The sequence below is a fragment of the Camelus dromedarius genome, chromosome 11 (genome assembly GCF_036321535.1).
Source record: "Camelus dromedarius isolate mCamDro1 chromosome 11, mCamDro1.pat, whole genome shotgun sequence".
In the NCBI taxonomy this organism is placed as follows: domain Eukaryota; kingdom Metazoa; phylum Chordata; class Mammalia; order Artiodactyla; family Camelidae; genus Camelus; species Camelus dromedarius.
The window spans coordinates 4244142-4250141 of NC_087446.1; the positions used below are offsets into that span (position 1 = coordinate 4244142).

A 6000-nucleotide genomic window follows, 5' to 3' on the forward strand; every position below is an offset into this window, starting at 1 on the left:
CAGCTTTACCTACCCTCCCACCAGAGCAGAAGTAAAAATTCCCATTTCACAGATTTGAAAACCAAGGCATAGAGAGTAACCCCTCTTAGACTCAAAGGGGTGGAAGTGGCGAACCAGGACCTTCTGGAGCTGAACGGGGCCCCCCTCCCATCCGGGGTCTTCCCTGTGAGTCTCTCCTCCTCTGCTCTCTTCTAGGATCCGGGCAGATTGGTTTTGCTGGAGAAACTGCTTTGGATAAAAGAACGAAGGTCTTTAATCAGCCCAGCTGATGGCGCAGAGAGCAAAACCTTAAGAACCTTCCAGAAAATGAGCAGGACTTCCACTGGGGTCAGAGGAGCCCACCACGGCAGCTCCCGATGGGGAGGCGTCACAGTGACAGTCCCTCACCGTCAGGCACGTAGCGTCGTGGACTGGAAAGTGGGCGTGCACACGTCCCCTCTTGCTGGGGACCTGGCGGTTTGAGCCCCAGCCCTGCTCCTTGCTGCCAGTGTCTCTGGGCAGCCTTTGGCCTCTCTGAGCCTCAGTTTGCCCTTCTGTTAACTGGGCAGGGCCATGATCACCTTCTGGGCTGGCTGGGAGGAGTAAGTGGGATGGTGGCCGGGGAAGCCTTCGCACAGGGCCTGGCACACAGTAGGTGGCAAATCGACGCTTGGGAGTCAGAACCGAGGAGAGCAACACTCGGTACTCCTTTTAAACGAACTGCATAGATTTTCTTGATAACCTTTTCAGAAGGGACCTGGCCCCAGCCCCTCCTCACTCGCTCCTGGGTGTAGTCAAGGGTAAAGCAATTGCAAACATCACCTATGTCCCCGCTGCTCTGCCCAGAGGGTACAGACCGGCACCAGCATCTCCTGAGGGATTCCCTGTGCCGGGCACCGAGGGGGCCTGCACACGGCTCGTCACTCATAGTCATCGCGTGAGCCCAGAAGTGGGTTTTAACCCTGACGTTAACACTGACAGGAACTCCAGGGCCAATGCCAGGCCAGCCTGACCGCAAGCCCCTGTCACTGCAAGACCACTCTACCATACCAACACAAGGCACTGTCCTTCCCAGGACCTTACATGAAGCCACGTGGTCCTCACAAGTGCCTTAGGTGGTAGGTGCAACCACCATCACCACTTCACAGATGAAAAAGCCGAGGCACACAGAGACGTTTGGTGACTTGCCAACATCACACAGCTGATGAGAGGTGGGGCCAGGATTCGAACCCAAGAAGCCTGGCTCCAGAACCCAGGTTTTGGTCACCTAAGCTGTGTTTTCCAATCTACACTTCTCAAATGAGCAAACTGAAGCTCGGAGAGGTTAGGCCACTTCCCTACGGCCACACAGCTATCAATAGTGCTGCTGGGATTTATAGCAGGTGGACCCAACTCTGGGGTCTCCAGCCTTTGCAGCCCCTCCCTGGCCCCTGCTGGCTTCTCCTCCAGGCCACAGGGTCTGAGGCTGGAGCCAAGTCCTATTGGCAGATGCACCCGGGCTGCTCTCGAGACGTCAGGTTTCCTGAGTCACGAGAACTGTGTTCACACACAGACTTCAAAGTTCCCGCCCCACGAGATGCTCCCTCACCAAAATTCGATTTTGAGACATAAAAGAGGGATATGGTTAAAAAAGGTTATACTGTCCTCAGGAAGTCACCTCCTTGTCCCACTAACCCATGTCTTCATTACAGCCCACGGTTTTAATCCATATCTCCGGACTCTAACCCTGGTCCTTCTCAGTGTCTGTACCCTGAGGGCCACCCCGGGCTTTGGGGTGAGCCCTGAAGCAGGATGTCCTGACCCTGCTTTTGAACCCAGGGACCATGGACAGCACGTCTGACCCAATAGCTCCCCACCCAGATTGTGGCCTCCCCTTTTCTGCATGGGTCTCTCTGCCTCCCTGGGGACCCTGGCCATCTGCAGGCCTGGAGAAGGCCTGTGGGGAGGAGTGAGTGAGTGAATGAATTAACGACTTTCCTTGTCCCTCTATGGGTTTCTCGAGAGCTCTGCTTTTCCCACGGATGTCCCAGAAGATGACTTTGTTCGCATCCACGGTCGCTCACAACTCGGGGCACCTGGCAAGGGCCCGAGATTTTCTCTGTCCTTCCCCGACCCAGGCCCCTCCTGGGTTTCTGCTCTCTTGACTCTGCGGGGAGTCGCCCAGGAGACAAGGGTGTTGTCTCCCAGTGCTTGGGGAGCTGGCGGTGGCACCCAGCGGATCCCATAAGACGCCACCCGAGCTGCCCAGGCAATTCTGCGTGGCCGTCCTCAGGGCTTTTAAGCCATCCATTAGAAAGAAAAAAAATCCATTAGCTAACAAATGTTTCTGTACAGACCACTTTTCCTGCTGATGAGAAATTAAGTCCACGCGACCGTCCCCATCACCAGACAGTGAAAACTGCAGAGTGCTAGCCTCTCTTGTGACTGGTACCCCCATGTTCCCGGTGGGCTTGTGACGTGTCAGGCGCTGGGCCTCTGTGGCTCCTCACCACCCGTAAGGAGTGGGTAATGCTGTGATCTTTAGTTCTCAGGTGAAGAAACTGAAGCCTAGAGAAGCACAGTGACTTGCCCAGGGCCACACAGCCGGCCAGTGGTGGTCCTGGGACGCCGACCTGGGCCTCCTTGACTCTGTAGCCCTCAGCCACCCCCTATCCCCACTGAAAGCAATGGCTCAGAATCCCAGACCATTTGGCAGGAAAGACCCTTGGAGGCCTTGATCTCCTTTGACTGATGGGGGCTTAGGCTCAGAGATAGAGCGGCTTGCCCAGGGACACAGTAAGGCCGGCTCCTCTTGGGTCCGCCCCACTGCCTGCCAGTCAGAGGAAGCTATATGACCTTGTCCCATAAGCCGATGCCACCACTCACACCTGAATGTGCATCAGAAGAGGGGGGGAGTTGTAAAATGCAGATTCCTGGTACCCCATCAGAGGCCAGGATAGGAGTCCAGGAATCATCATTTTATCAAGCACAGTCGTTAAAGAGGACAGCCTGGTGGTCCAGGCTCCACTCCCAGAGCCCCGAGCTTACCCCTCCAGGAAGGGTTCCTGGGTTGGCCCTGCAGCAGGTCTGAGAGGCTGCAGGGAGCTCCCCCTCCCCCTCCAGATGCAGTCCAGGGACTGGTCTTTGGGATTCCGGGGAGCTCCGGCACAGCCCCGTTCTCTCCAAGAGCATCGCTAATCACCTGGACATGATGGCCAGCCCACGCGGTTCTCAGGCGGCTGCACAGGGCTCTCGCTGCTGCCCCATGCCATGGATGGGGAGATGGAGGTCACCCTCAGGAAGTGGCCTGGCCAAGCCGGGCTGAGACCACACCCTGTGACCTTCAGGACAGGGACCCTCCCCCAGCCCAGCAAGTTCTCCCTACCTTGGCTCCATTGGAAAAAATCTTAGAAAGCGTCAGGATCTGCTCATGTGAACAGGGTCGAGTGCATGATCTGATTCTGCCAGAGGCCCAGAGCCCTGACCAGGCCAGTGTGCCACCTCTCAAGGGAGGGGAGGGGGGCTCCCCAGGTTGAGGGCACAAACCTCTGCAAGCTCCAGCATTGGGGCCTCTGCCCTCAGATGTGCCAGCTGTCCCAAACCCACCCCCACAGCTCTGCAGGGCCAGCTCCCCGCAGGAAGGTGGCCCGAGGCCCAGGCCAGAGGCCAGAGGGGTGGGGCCCCACGCTGAGCCAGGACAGGGCTCAGAAAGGAGGTGTCTCCCTCCCTCGACCATCTTTGTTTGCTCTATTAAGAGGGGGCAGTGAAAAGCGAGGAGAGAGACCCGATGGGGAGGGGGCAGTGTCGCGGAAGGAAGATCAGGAAACAAGGCGGCTGGACAAGCGGCTGGACGGACACGCAGAGACCCACCCACAGAGACAGAGAGAAAGTCAGAGATAGAGAAGGGAACGGGGGAGGGGGCGGGGAGGGGGCCAAGAGAGAGACTGCGAGAGAGGATGAGCCCGGAGGTCCCAGGAGACGGGGGGGTGGGAGACGCTGGACACCCCCAACGAAGGGGACCGTCCGACCCTTACCCCACCCCATGTCCCCGCACTCGGCGCGACACGCGCGCGCGCGCGCACACACACGCCACTCCGCCGGCGCCGCCCGGGCCCCCGCCCTCCGAGGGGCGCGCGTGCCGCCCCCGGCTCCCCCGGACCCCTCCCCCGCCGGGGCCTCCGGGACCCGTCGCCGCTGCTCACCTTGGTCCCCGAGCCTCCTCCGCCGCCGCTGCCACCGCGCAGAGCCGGAGCTCGGGGCCGGGGGAGGGGGCCGCGGAGGCCCCGCCCCGCCCCGCCCCGCCCCCCCGGGCCCGCGCAGGGCGCCCGACGCGGCCGCGGCCACAGGGAATCCGGAGCTGCCGGAGACGCGCGGGAGGCGGCCACCTGGGCCGCGGGCACGCCCACCCGCCGGGGCGCCGGGGCCCGGCGCCGCCCGAGCTGGGGGCTGGGGGCAGGGGTGCCCTCCCCGGGGGCCCCCATCCCGGTGCACTGCGCAGGCTGTGGGTGGCGCCCGCCGGGGAAGGGGGCGTCCCGGCCACCCCGGCGGCCCAGATCGGCTCTCCGGCCAGTAACCCACCCCTCCGCGACCCTCTAACGCCCGCTGAGTGCCCCCTCCCCAGCCCTGGCCTCTGCGGGGGCCCCGGGAGCCGGGAGGAAAGATCAGACGTTCAGACTCTGTCCCTGCTCTGGGGCTTGGGGTCTTTCGGTGGCGGCAGGGAAGGCAGGGATGGGGTGAACAAACGCTTCCAGCATCTAGATATCCCAAGGCTGTGATTGTCAAAGTGTGTCCCGACTGCTCCGTTGGCATCACCCTGGAACTTGGTAGAAACAAATTCTCAGGCCTCACCCCAGACTTAAAGAAACTGAGGATGGGGTCTAGGAACCTGGGTTTTAACAAGTCCTCTGGAGATTTCCAAGTTCCCGGGCAGTTTGAGAAGTACTGCTCTGGTGGAATAGCGAACACCTCGCTCCCCACACCCACGTCCACACCCCAGAGTGTCTTAAAGGGGTGCTTTTCACTCTTCACTTTAAAAAGGCTCACCCGGTCTCCTTTTGACACTGTGCTGGGGGTGGGAGGGGCTCCTGGACAGGCATTCTCTAGCAGGATTAACAGTCAGTGCTGGTCCGAAGCCAAGCTGCCTTGTGCTGCCAGGGGCCAGGCGGCCCCGCTGGGGTGTTCCGGCTGGGGTGTTCCGGCGGGGATGGTTAGTGACTGGTTCTTATGTGTTTTCATGTGTAGTGATTGTTTTAAAGTTTTGAAATTCAGTTGTGCAAATATTTATGTTCATATTTGGGACTAAAACATCTTTCCCTGCCATCATTGTGCTTGTTTGCAGCGAAGCCCCCTGCCCCCCAGAAACAGTGTTGAAACGGGACAGATCAGGTGGCAGCCTTCCTGGTGACTAGAATCCAGGAGGGGGTGTGTGCTGGGGGTGATTCACCAGGGTCCTGGGATAAGCACCTCTGTCTGGGCAGCAGGCCATGTGTCCCAGAGGGCAGAGAGGCATCTGAACAAAGGGACCAGCTGGAGCCAATACATGTAATGGTGTGTCCTGGGTATTGCTGGCACATTCTCTGGACGATCTAAAATTGCCTCCCCTCCACTCTTTTCTCTGGTCCTGCTTCCTTTTTCTCCTGAGTTCTTGCACTTGGCGTTACATTCTACAGTTGGTTATTTCTTTATTGCTTAGTTTGTCTGCTAGGATGTAAATTCCCTGCGGCGGGAGTGGGGAGCTTGCCTCTTTTCTTCCCCTAAAGGGTCTGTGGTGTGTTTGGCACTTAAAAGGGGCCAAATATATGTCTGTTGAAAGAGTGAGTGGATGAATGAGTCCATAATGAGCAGTGCTGGTCACTTTTCATTCGTGGCGTCCCCCTGCCCCCTGGTTCCATCCGCTGCCTGGCTCTGTGCCTGATGGACTGCATCCCCCGCTGGTGCCTGGTTGGGTCTGGCCAATGGGGACAGCAGCTGGAGGTCGGGGGGGAGGGAGAGGATGGGGCATTTCCTCCCACTGCCCATGTGCTGTAGCACCGGCACCGTCTG

At 59.5% G+C, this 6000-nt stretch overlaps 1 protein-coding gene across 1 annotated transcript in view; it reads right to left on the reverse strand.

Annotated features, from left to right (window-relative positions):
• The window catches only part of PRR5 (proline rich 5), a 50921-nt gene extending 46687 nt beyond the window's left edge, over positions 1-4234 (reverse strand). Inside the window, exon 1 of the mRNA XM_064491376.1 lies at positions 4161-4234. The gene's annotated coding sequence lies outside the window, so the exon portion shown is untranslated. The remainder of the gene's footprint in view (positions 1-4160) is intronic.
• Between the last annotated feature and the right edge of the window lie 1766 nt (positions 4235-6000).